This window comes from Anomaloglossus baeobatrachus, chromosome 3 (assembly GCF_048569485.1).
Source record: "Anomaloglossus baeobatrachus isolate aAnoBae1 chromosome 3, aAnoBae1.hap1, whole genome shotgun sequence".
Taxonomy (NCBI): Eukaryota; Metazoa; Chordata; class Amphibia; order Anura; family Aromobatidae; genus Anomaloglossus; species Anomaloglossus baeobatrachus.
The window spans coordinates 565,199,620-565,212,569 of record NC_134355.1 but is presented as its reverse complement, the minus strand read 5'-3'; the positions used below and the strand labels follow the sequence as shown (position 1 = coordinate 565,212,569).

General features: G+C 47.2%; 1 protein-coding gene across 2 annotated transcripts in view; it reads right to left on the bottom strand.

The window, feature by feature from the left end:
• The window catches only part of PLEKHB2 (pleckstrin homology domain containing B2), a 101,704-nt gene that overhangs the window by 72,055 nt on the left and 16,699 nt on the right, over positions 1 to 12,950 (bottom strand). Inside the window, exon 1 of one of the 2 annotated variants that reach the window (XM_075340920.1) lies at positions 10,404 to 10,554. The exons of the other annotated variant lie outside the window; for it this stretch is intronic. The gene's annotated coding sequence lies outside the window, so the exon portion shown is untranslated. Of the gene's footprint in view, positions 1 to 10,403; positions 10,555 to 12,950 lie in introns of those variants that run through there. 2 annotated transcript variants of the gene reach the window in all.

The window sequence follows — 12,950 nt, the reverse complement described above, 5'->3', positions numbered from 1 at the left end:
GGTTTTTGAGCTCATAAATAATGCTTTCAATAGCAAAAGCAGATTAGAAAAACACCACACAAACTGACATGCTCATTCTTTGTGAAGATCCGTTTTTGAGCCCAAAAACGGATCCTCACTAAACAATGCTTCAAACATGATAAGAACAATTAAACTGATGAATGAGAGTAATGAACTACAGCTAGAAGAAAATTTAGGATTCAGTATGTGTGAGATGGAAGGCCACAGTACTGTTTATGTAACTGAGGAACAAACAGATATTACAACAGAAGAACAGCAAAATTATACTTTAGAATTAGATGATCTTGTTGAAGCTGCTTCAAAACACTTTCATATTCATCACATGCGCTGTGTTGTGCACACGCTGCAGCTGGCAATAAGAGATAGTCTGCAAGAGGGATATGCTGGAAATCTGATTGGAAAAGTGAGGAAATTGGTTATTGCCACCAAAACCCCTAAAATTGATTCCATCTTGAAGAGACGTGCTGGGAAAGGGGCAATTGTCAATCAAGCTACTCAGTGGGGCAGCACTTATTTAATGATTGAGCGATTGCTTGAACTAAAACCGTTTGTTTTAGATATGACGAACCCTCAGGTAACCCTAAATGAAGGTTAATGGACACAGGTGGCTGAATTGAAGGAATTGCTTAATCACCCATTTATCGTGACTAAAAAATTACAAGCTGGATTTAACTCCTGGCATTTTCATAAGGGAGTGGAAGAACTTGCTATATTGTCTGTCCCAAAGAGGAGGTTTAATTGCAGATGGCATTTCTGCTTCAATGAAACGGAGAGACACAGCTATTGGAAAATAAAATTCTTCTGGCAGCTGTTTATGTGGACCCAAGTCATCGTATACTGCTTGATGATCAGCAGCTTACTAAAGGAAAAGAAGCTTTGAGTGAGGCAGCAGTTAGGATGAGCGGCTACAGGACTGCCAGGCGCAAGAGGACTTGGGGCCTGACAGTGCTACTGCTGCCATATCTTCATCCTCATCAGATGAGGAGTTTAACTTTGACAAGTATTTGGATGACATGGAGCAGGCAAAGTATTGCCGCAAGGAAAAAGATTTCACTCCGTCTCCTATAGCAGCAGATTGACCAGATTTCAGTAAAATTTTTCACTTGCTCTCAAAGAAATAGAAAAAATCAACCATTCATCAAAACTGACTGTGCATGAGGCAATTCCTTTATACCCGGAAATTGTTAGAGATGTTGCCCATGTGGTTATGGCTTTGCCTCCAACCCAAGTTACTGTAGAGAGGTTGTTCTCTAGCCTTAAAATTATTAGGTCAGATTTGAGGTCATCTGCGAAGGAGGATCTGATGGAGGCAACTCTATTTCTTACAACAAATTCATAGACTGCACAAATGTTATTTGCTATGTTTTTGTTGAAAACTGATTTTTGCCACTTACATAGTGTATTACATAGTGTTTTATATATATATATATATATATATATATATATATACAGTTAGGTCCAGGAATATTTGGACAGTGACACAATTTTCGCGAGTTGGGCTCTGCATGCCACCACATTGGATTTGAAATGAAACCTCTACAACAGAATTCAAGTGCAGATTGTAACGTTTAATTTGAAGGTTTGAACAAAAATATCTGATAGAAATTGTAGGAATTGTACACATTTCTTTACAAACACTCCACATTTTAGGAGGTGAAAAGTAATCGGACAAATAAACCAAACCCAAACAAAATATTTTTATTTTCAATATTTTGGTGAGAATCCTTTGGAGGCAATCACTGCCTTAAGTCTGGAACCCATGGACATCACCAAACGCTGGGTTTCCTCCTTCTTAATGCTTTGCCAGGCCTTTACAGCCGCAGCCTTCAGGTCTTGCTTGTTTGTGGGTCTTTCCGTCTTAAGTCTGGATTTGAGCAAGTGAAATGCATGCTCAATTGGGTTAAGATCTGGTGATTGACTTGGCCATTGCAGAATGTTCCACTTTTTTGCACTCATGAACTCCTGGGTAGCTTTGGCTGTATGCATGGGGTCATTGTCCATCTGTACTATGAAGCGCCGTCCGATCAACTTTGCGGCATTTGGCTGAATCTGGGCTGAAAGTATATCCCGGTACACTTCAGAATTCATCCGGCTACTCTTGTCTGCTGTTATGTCATCAATAAACACAAGTGACCCAGTGCCATTGAAAGCCATGCATGCCCATGCCATCACATTGCCTCCACCATGTTTTACAGAGGATGTGGTGTGCCTTGGATCATGTGCCGTTCCCTTTCTTCTCCAAACTTTTTTCTTCCCATCATTCTGGTCCAGGTTGATCTTTGTCTCATCTGTCCATAGAATACTTTTCCAGAACTGAGCTGGCTTCATGAGGTGTTTTTCAGCAAATTTAACTCTGGCCTGTCTATTTTTGGAATTGATGAATGGTTTGCATCTACATGTGAACCCTTTGTATTTACTTTCATGGAGTCTTCTCTTTACTGTTGACTTAGAGACAGATACACCTACTTCACTGAGAGTGTTCTGGACTTCAGTTGATGTTGTGAACGGGTTCTTCTTCACCAAAGAAAGTATGCGGCGATCATCCACCACTGTTGTCATCCGTGGACTCCCAGGCCTTTTTGAGTTCCCAAGCTCACCAGTCAATTCCTTTTTTCTCAGAATGTACCCGACTGTTGATTTTGCTACTCCAAGCATGTCTGCTATCTCTCTGATGGATTTTTACTTTTTTTCAGCCTCAGGATGTTCTGCTTCACCTCAATTGAGAGTTCCTTAGACCGCATGTTGTCTGGTCACAGCAACAGCTTCCAAATGCAAAACCATACACCTGTAATCAACCCCAGACCTTTTAACTACTTCATTGATTACAGGTTAACAAGGGAGACGCCTTCAGAGTTAATTGCAGCCCTTAGAGTCCCTTGTCCAATTACTTTTGGTCCCTTGAAAAAGAGGAGGCTATGCATTACAGAGCTATGATTCCTAAACCCTTTCTCCGATTTGGATGTGAAAACTCTCATATTGCAGCTGGGAGTGTGCACTTTCAGCCCATATTATATATATAATTGTATTTCTGAACATGTTTTTGTAAACAGCTAAAATAACAAAACTTGTGTCACTGTCCAAATATTTCTGGACCTAACTGTATATATATATATATTACATAGTGTATTACATATTTACAATTACAGTTTTTTGGGTTCTAAAGTTGTATTCCAATAAATTTATTTTATGTTCTATCTAAATATTTTGATTATTGTATCATAAAAATGATTAAATGTCTGATTACATTGTACTACAATAATTTTTTCACTTAAATATAAGCAGTATATGTGGGAGTCGGAGTTTGAGTCAGTGCAAGGGAAATTGAGGAGTCGGAGTCGCAGGTTTGGCTTACCGACTCCACAGCCCTGCATGTGAAGGCATGTGTCACATGGATGCCATCTGTGTGCTGTCCATATTTGACCCTTAATGCAGGTAAAAAACGGACATGTCTCCGTGCGGAGCAGACTGACACATGGATGGTCCACATGGACACACGGTGAAAACACGGACATGTGAAAATCTCTATTGACTTTAATTAGTGTGTGTATGCGAATGTGGCTCCCGTACATGTGAAAATGGACACCATATGGATGTGAAGGGGGTCTGTGAGTTGGGACCATCAAGTACCGCCATAAATGTCCAACGTGAGAATACTTTTTTTTTTATTTCTCTCAGTATCGACCTGATCTCTGTCCTGGTGATTACAATGGTGGGTCAGATGATCACCCAGGTCAGCTTTACACACAGTGAGAGTTGCTCTTACCATATATTAGACAAAGTCGACATTTTGATTGATCTAATTTGTATCGGAGTCTCCAGACTCTCACCAGAGGACAGATGTTGTGAGTTATAAGGATAGGACATGCTGGATTTCAACAGATTCAATATTTGGTTCGTGTGTGACATTACAACATGCAAGATATGACCATTAAGTCCAAACGTATTCTATATACACATGTGCTGTTGGACCTAGATGTGGGACCACTACCCATTGGGAGTGCAGGAGGTCCTTTGAATTCTTTCCAACATATAAGGGTGGCAATGGCTGTCCTGTAGCTCCCATAGACGGCAGTGCACATGGGTGGTCACCTGTCCATTGTCCACTTGGATGCTTTTCATTGGTATACAGGAGTCAGAAGACTTGCCTCTCCCAATAGAGTGCCACCTGGTGAATGTATATACCGTGCATGCGCCATACATATCTAAGTTGGAAAAGGACCCTCAGGTTTGTGCATACCAACATCACTCAACCGTGCCGAGTCATAAGCGAAGGTAATACAACAGGGCACATCTTATACACCTGATCAACAGAAATTAAGTCAAAGGTGTTAGATACCGTAAGTATACTACAGAATATATTGAGTAATGACTACTTTTCTCTGAACGTCGATTTGGATAATTTCTACACATCATTAGTGATATTGGCATGAATTGCTCCTCTAGGGAAGCTTGGCCTCTGTTCTTCAAAGTTGAAGAGGCAGTATCACAGGATTTGTGGTGCAAAAGAAAATCGAATAGGTTCCAGCAAAAGACTAATTAGGAAAAATACATCAAAATGTATAATCGGAGCAACTGCCCATAGTAACTAAGCAGTGACCTGACTTGCTATTGCCAACCTCTCAAATTTTCCAGATTTTTTTCACTCTCATGATCTTAAATCATTGCAAAAACTAACAATGAATGTGTCCAGATAACTTGCATTTCTCGCCTTCAGAATATGCAAAACTCAAATCCATGTCCAGTATCGGTGCCAGAAAAGAACAATGATAGAAAGAACTGCATGTGATTCCAACCCACCTCCCCCAATTTACTGACCATGAATATAAGCAAGAAAACTTCATTTCTTTCTCTGTCTAAAACAGAAAAGAGAATGCACTTGTCTGCTGTTGGGAACACCGTGTCCTCCTGTGAAATTTTATCTCTTCTTTATTGTATGCATTCAGTACTTAGCTCATATCTGTGCAAGATCCAAAGCACTGGTATCTACCTGGTCCATGTAAGTCACAAGCAATAGGAGAGACCGGCACAGAACAAAGATGGCCATACACACTGGATAAAAAGTGATGATTCTGCCAGAGCTCACATGACATTTTCATGCCATGTAAGCCCCGAAGACATTCAGCAGCCTCTAATGGGCTGCACAACTCACTAGACATTTCAGAGGGAGAGTATAAGACTGGGGGCAGAAGACTAAAGGGCCATTTACACGCTGCAACATCGCTAACAATATATTGTCGGGGTCACGGTGTTTGTGACGCACATCCGGCGTCGTTAGCAACGTCGCAGCATGCAACACCTATGTACGACCTTAAACGATCGCAAAAGAGGCAAAAATCGTTGGTCTGTGAGACGTCGTTCACTTGCGAAAAATCGTTCTGTTCAGTAGCGAGGTTGTTTGTCATTCCTGCGGCAGCACAAATCGCTATGTGTGACACCGCAGGATCGAGGAACAACCTCGTACCTGCGGCCGCCCGCAATGAGGAAGGAAGGAGGTGGGCGGGATGTTCGTCCCGCTCATCTCCGCCCCTCCTCTACTATTGGGCGGCCGGTTAGTGACGCCACAGTGACGTCGCTATGACGCCGAACGCACCTCCCCCTTGAAGGAGGGATTGTTCGCCGGTCACAGCAACGTCGATGATAAGGTATGTGCGTGTGACGCTACCGTAGCAATAATGTTCGCTACGGCAGCAAACACCAAATGTCGCACAAGCGATGGGGGTGGGTGCTATCGCTAGTGATGTCGCAGCATGTAAAGCACCCTTTAGATTTAAGGCTACTTTCACACTTGCGTTGTGCGGCATCCGTTGCAATCCGCCGCCTTGAGGAATTATGGTAACTGTTGCAGGAATCCGTTTATTCTTCATAGGCTTCTATTAAGGGCGGGTTGCAATGGATGGTCTTGCGTTGCATCTGCCCCACGGCACATCAGTCGTTTTGTCAGTGACCGTCGGGCGGAAGGAACTCGCAATGTAACGTTTTTTGTTTGTGTAAAAAAACGCACTCGGCAGGATTCCATCGGGATCCGTTAAGAGGCATAATGAATGTCTACGGTACTGGATTCCATCGCCATGTGTTTGGCCACGGATTCCAGTGCAGAATTCCATCACGTTCTACTGAGCATGCCCAGCAGAACGTTCTAAATCGTTTAAAAGCACTCCTGGTCTCGCTCTCTCTCTCTGTCTGTCGGTCTCTCTCTCTGTCAGTCGGTCTCTCTGTCTCACCCCCTCTCTCATACTCACCGATCACCGGCGTGGCGCTGCACATCTCTCACACTGCTCTGGTGGCTTCTCCTGCTTTGAAAATGTTGGCCACTCATTATTCCATCTCGTATTCGCTGCTTCCCTCGCCCACCGGTGCATATGATTGGTTGCAGTGAGACAGCTGTCACTCAGCGTGGGAGCGCGTCTGACTGCAACCAATCACAGCCGCCGGTGGGCGGGTCTATATCGTGCAGTACAATAAATAAATAATTAAAAAAAAACGTCTGCGGTCCCTCCCAATTTTGATACCAGCCAAAATAAAGCCACACGGCTGAAGGCTGGTATTCTCAGGATGGGGAGCCCCACGTTATAGGGAGCACCCCAGTCTAAAAATATCAGCCAGCAGCCGCCCAGAATTGCCGCATCCATTAGATGCGACAGTCCCGGGACTCTAACCAGCTCATCCCGAATTGCCCTGGTGCGGTGGCAATCGGGGTAATAAGGAGCTAATGGCAGCCCATAGCTGCCACTAAGTCCTAGGTTAATCATGGCAGGCGTTTATGAGACACCCCCCCCATGATTAATCTGTAGTGAAAGTAAATAAAAACAAACACCGAAAAATCCTTTATTTGAAATAAAAGACAAAAAAACCTTCTCTTTCACCACTTTATTAATCCCCAAATACCCCTCCAGGTCCGATGTATTCCATACGAGGTCCCACGACACTTTCAGCTCTGTTACATCGGAAGCTGACAGGAGCGGCAGTAGAACACTGCCGCTTGCTGTGAGCTCCACGCAGAAACTGAAGTGAATCGCGCTGTCAGCGATGACGTCACTCAAGTAGTGCCGGTGTGTGTGCGGTGATGATGGGGGCGGTAGTTCCTGCGTGTATGCGGTGTTGATGGGGGCGGTAGTGTCGGTGTGTGCGGTGTAGATGGGGGTGGTAGTGCTGGTGTGTGTGCAGTGATGATGGGTGTGGTAGTGCCTGTGTGTGTGTGCGCGGTGATGATGGGGGTGGTAGTGCCGGTGTGTGTGCAGTGATGATGGGGGTGGTAGTGTCGGTGTGTGCGGTGATGATGGGGGTGGTAGTGCCTGTGTGTGTGTGGTGATGATGAGGGTGATAGTGCCTGTGTGTGCGGTGATGATGGGGGTGATAGTGCCTGTGTGTGTGCGGTGATGATGGGTGTGGTAGTGCCTGTGTGTGTGTGTGTGGTGATGATGAGGGTGGTAGTGCCTGTGTGTGTGGTGATGATGAGGGTGGTAGTGCCTGTGTGTGTGCGGTGATGGGGGTGGTAGTGCCTGTGTGTGTGTGCGGTGATGATGGGGGTGGTAGTGCCTGTGTGTGCGCGGTGATGATGGGGGTCGTAGTGCCTGTGTGTGTGCGGTGATGATGGGGGTGGTAGTGCCGGTGTGTGTGCAGTGATGATGGGGGTGGTAGTGTCGGTGTGTGCGGTGATGATGGGGGTGGTAGTGCTGGTGTGTGTGCGGTGATGATGGGGGTGGTAGTGCTTGTGTGAGTGCGGTGATGATGATGAGGGTGGTAGTGCCTGTGTGTGTGCGGTGATGATGGGGGTGGTAGTGCCTGTGTGTGTGCGGTGATGATGGGGGTGGTGGTGCCTGTGTGTGTGCGGTGATGATGGGGGTGGTAGTGCCTGTGTGTGTTCGCGGTGATGATGGGGACGGTAGTGGCGGTGTGTGTGCGGTGATGATGGGGGTGTTAGTGCCTGTTTGTGTGCGGTGATGATGGGGGCGGTAGTGCCGGTGTGTGTGCGGTGATGAAGGGGGCTCTCTCTCTCGGCTAAAGTAAACTAAAAGAATATAACATGTTATTTCACAGGAATTCATTGACTTTATTATCACACTATTTACAACGCATCAGTCACATGCGTAACACAACGCATTGTGACGGATGCTGCACATCGCAAGTGTGAAAGTAGCCTAAAGTGAACCTGTCAGGTGCAATATGCACTCAGAAGCACGAGCAGTTCTGGGTGCATATTGCTAATCCCTGCCTAACCGTCCCTGTATATGTGGTGCCCTGGACTAGCCAGGTCGTCACAGGTAACACAAACACACCCCCACCCCCACTAGACAGTAACATTAGCCAAACACAAAACCCTTGTTGCCTCCCCCCAGGGTCTGATGTCCACACCAGGTGGGGTGGAGCCAAGCGGTTGGCCCCACCCACCGAGGAGTTCACAGGCCTGGAGGCGGGAAAAGTGTCAGTTAGAAGTGAGAGTTGAAGTGAGAGGAGTGAAGTGAAGGGTGTCTGGGTTTGTGGCCCAGGCACTGACAGCAAGGTTGGCAGACGGTGGTGGCCGTCTGCAGGGGTGGTGGAGCAACGCGGAACCATGGGGACGGGCGACGGCCCGCCGGTACCGACCGGGGAGCGAAGTGAAGCCAGCACACACAGGCAGGGCCATCGGACCCCGACCAGGCTTGGAGCCACCGACAATAGTCAAATCCGAGTGTGACCGGAACCCCAGGGGTTTCCTAGCAGCCAAAGACCCGAATGAAGGCAACCGCCTACACCGTGAGGGTATACAGCTACCGCCTAAGGCTAGAGACCCAAGGGCCAGTGCCTGCGGGCAAACGGGCTCCTCCGGCATCCATACACCGGGGAGCGGACTACCATTGGGGATCCATCGTAGTCAAACAAGTACACAAAGTTGCAGGGAAAGACAGCCACCATCACCTGTCCGGGGAGAGACACTGCAGCCGGCTGCGGGACCCGTCCATCCAGCCGTTTGGTTTACCGAGGACTTTGTGCATCTCTTGCTGAGTGAGTACTCCCGTGCCATCCGGCACCGCGCCGTGCTGCCCCTGCAACCCTGCACCTCACCAACCCTGCCTCCCCGTCACACCACCGGGCCCCGGGACCACCGACCCCTACCCACAGAGGGGGAAAACAACATCCCAGCTGCTCCCTACCATCGCTCCCGGGATCCCCATCACCAGCAGCGGTGGTGCCCATCTTCACCACAACCCGTGGGTGGCGTCACGGACTAAATTCCCCCAAACCAACCACCCTTTTCACTCACGGGCAAGGAGCGCCGCTCGAGTCCCCGGATCCGGCCCACCGCTCGAACCACCGAGCAGCAGCCGCAGTAGCTCCGGACCCGAGCGCTATCGAGCGCAGCGCAGTGGCATCCTCCCCGCCCGCGACATATACACTAGCATAGATAAAAGGATCTTTAGAAAGAGTATTTCTAAAGATCCTTTATGATATGCTAATGAGGCCAGGGACTAGTCACAAGGGCGTTACTTCCTGTGCTCATTCCACCCTATTAGCATGTTAGCAAACCCACATGGGCATGCTAACATGCTCAATGCCCACTGCCCAGCATTATCATTGGCAGTGACACACGTACCTGTGTCCATTGTACTGCCTCAGAACACTGGCCATAGGGTCAGTGTGCATGATCAGAACGTCCCCTGGCTTCCGGTCATGCACACTACACCATTTTGAAGCCGAGACGCGTACATCCAGCTTCATAGTACGCATGACCGGAAGTCTGGGGATCATGTGCACTGAGCCGAAATCTGCACTGAGTCTACTACGTTCAGGTGTCCGCCTGCAGAAAAGGTATATGTGCAAAAATGCAAGACCGAGCACACGATGACCCAGTCTGCTCCATTATAGTCAATGGCCACGTCAGTGCATGCGTCCGAAACACGTTTTGCCGGGGGGGGGGGGAGGTTTGGACGTAGGGAAAAGAAAAATGCAATGTGAAAGGGGCCTTATAGGATCCTTATAAGTGGAGTGCAAGAAAATGAGATGGAAGCGAATCAGTCCTGTCCATGAAAAGTGTAATTCCTTCTGGACAGAGCATACAGGGGTCATGTATCAAAGTGATCATGTCTCTGCTTTAAAAAAAAAATGTCCAGTATGAAAAACAACGATAAATCTTACAGACATAAGAAAAGTGCTATATGAATGCGTCATTCTATAAGAAACCTTTGTGCGATGTTGGGGAATACCTGGACTAGCTTCTGCCCAGTCCCAATAGACAACCCATGCACTGATCCTTTCCTCCTGTCAGTTTTGGATAAGTAACGACCAATATTACAGATGATTTATGTACAAGGCCGAAACTAAGAATCACTCAGAAAAGTTCCAGAAGTTTAGTGTATAAATCTGATCTGTTACTTCTGGCAACCTGACACAAGGTGGAGGCTCACCTGCCGGATGACACTGCTCCCTCTTCCGGTAGTTCTATCTACACGGCCCCTTCTTCTTGGTCTCTTCTCACAGTTGGACGCTGACAAGTGTCAGTTCTTCTCTGGCACCACCTTCAGTGACTTCACCACAGTCGTATGACTGCTGACTGTTTACTTGCAGCTGCTGCCATTTGTTCTATCTTGTACCAAAGGCTGCTGGGATTTGTAGTTTCACAGACTACACTAAAAATAAAAGGGGCAGTTACATGTCATATACAAATGACCCTTTCACTTACATGCTCAAGGCTACGAGAGCGGCTTTGAATGTTAGAACTCATTCAGACGAGTGTATTAGGCTACATGCGCACGCTGCTTCTTTTTCGTGTTCACAAAATGCAGCCAAAACTGCACCTTGTCAGAGAGAGCCTGGAAATGTCACAAAAAATGTAGGTGCTTTTTTGGTGCGTTTTTGCTGCTTTTTTGGTGCGTTTTTGCTGCTTTTTTGGCTGCAGTTTTGTCAACAATTGTTTCATGTATTTTTCAGTTCAAACAAGCCCATAAAGCTTGTTGAATTGAAAAGAAAAAAAATTAGAAATAAATAATTAAAAAAAACTGGCGTGCGGTCCCCCCCAATTTTAATGCCAGCCAGATAAAGCCATACGGCTGAAGGCTGGTATTCTCAGGATGGGGAGCTCCTCGTTATGGGGAGCCCCCCAGCCTAACAATATCAGTCAGCAGCCACCCAGAATGGCCGCATCCATTAGATGCGGCTGTTCTGGGACTGTACCTGGCTCTTCCCGATTTGCCCTGGTGCGTTGGCAAATCGGGGTAATAAGGAATTATTGGCAGCCCATAGCTGCCAATAAGTCCTAGATTAATCATGTCAGGCGTCTCCCCGAGATACCTTCCATGATTAATCTGTAAGTTACAGTAAATAAACACACACACCCGAAAAATCCTTTATTAGAAATAAAAAACACTAACACATTCCCTCATTACCAATTTATTAACCCCGACAAAGTCCTCCATGTCCGGCGTAATCCAGGATGGTCCAGCGTCGCTTCCAGCTCTGCTGCATGGAGGTGACCGGAGAAGCAGCAGACACCGCCGCTCCTGTCACCTCCACGCAGCAACTGAAGACAGCCGCGCGATCAGCTGAGCTGTCACTGAGGTTACCCGCGGCCACCGCTCAATCCAGCGGTGGCCGCGAGTAACCTCAGAGACAGCTCAGCTGATCGCGCTACTGCGTGGAGCTGACAGGAGCGTGGAGGACGGGACTATCAGCGGCGGCGGTGGCAGCGAGAGGGGTCCATCATCTCCCCTGTGCGTGCTTGCTGGGGACAGCGGTACTTCGGGGAACACGTGGAGGACGGGACTATCAGCGGCGGCAGCGAGAGGGGGATGGACATTGGCAGCTGAAAACATTGATTTTTCCCTCGCTGCTGCCGCTGATAGTCCCGTCCTCCACATCATCTCCCCTTGGGACAGCGGTACTTCGGGGAACACGTGGAGGACTGGACGGGACCACTTGCCTGTTACCTCACTTCCTGACAAATCAACTGCGTTTTTGGTACCAAAAACGCAGGTAAAAGGCAGGTAAAATGCACCACTTTTGATTAGCATGCATTTTTCCTGCGTTTTTGATGCCCTCATTGATTTCAATGGGTGACAAATGTTGACAAAAACGCAGGAAGAATGAACATGCTGCATTTTTTTTGTCACAAACTTTTGACAAAAAAAAACGCTGACAAATAAACTGCAACGTGCGCATAGCAAATCTGACTTCTCATAGACTTTGCTGGGAAGTCAAATGTCAGAAAGTTCTGCTGACAAAACTGCAGCCAAAAAAACAGCAAAAAAGCAGGAAAAAAAAGCAGCGTGCACATGTAGCCTTAGGCTGCTTTCACACATCAGGTTTTTGCAGTGCGTCTCAATCCGGCTCAAAAACCTATGCAACGGATGCGGCGGAAAAAACGGATCCGTTGCATAAGTTTTTCCATGCGGCCCATCCGTTTTTTGACGGATGCGGCTTGATACTGAGCATGCGCAGTGCAAAAAAAATGCATCTGGCGGCCGGATGCGTTTCTTGCCGCAGGACGCCGCATCCGGCGTCCATAGGCTTGCATCGTAAATCGCGCTACATCGCGCCGGATCGGGCGCGATGCGTTTTTTTCGCCGCACAAAAAATCGTGCCAGGCAACGTTCCATCCGGCATGTGTGAAAGCAGCCTTACATGGAGGTGTGCTGCCCGAGGAAAATAGACCGCACGCTGACCTGTAATTCACTAGGGCTGTTCAGGTGAGATTTTCACCGAGTGGCCATGTGAAGAAAATCACAGCATGCACTATCATACTCTACATATCAGATGAGTATCGCCTGTACAATTCTATGGGTGAACAAAATAAAGAAATCGGATCATCTGTATCCAACTTTTCTGAATACATTTCCATCATTAAAGGGAGTCACTCTTTTGAGGTTTTTAAGTTATTAATATGGGCATTCAAGTGGCAAAGAGGTGAAATTAGCCACACCTGAGTGCCTCCTGGATGAGGGGTTCTTTGGCAAAAA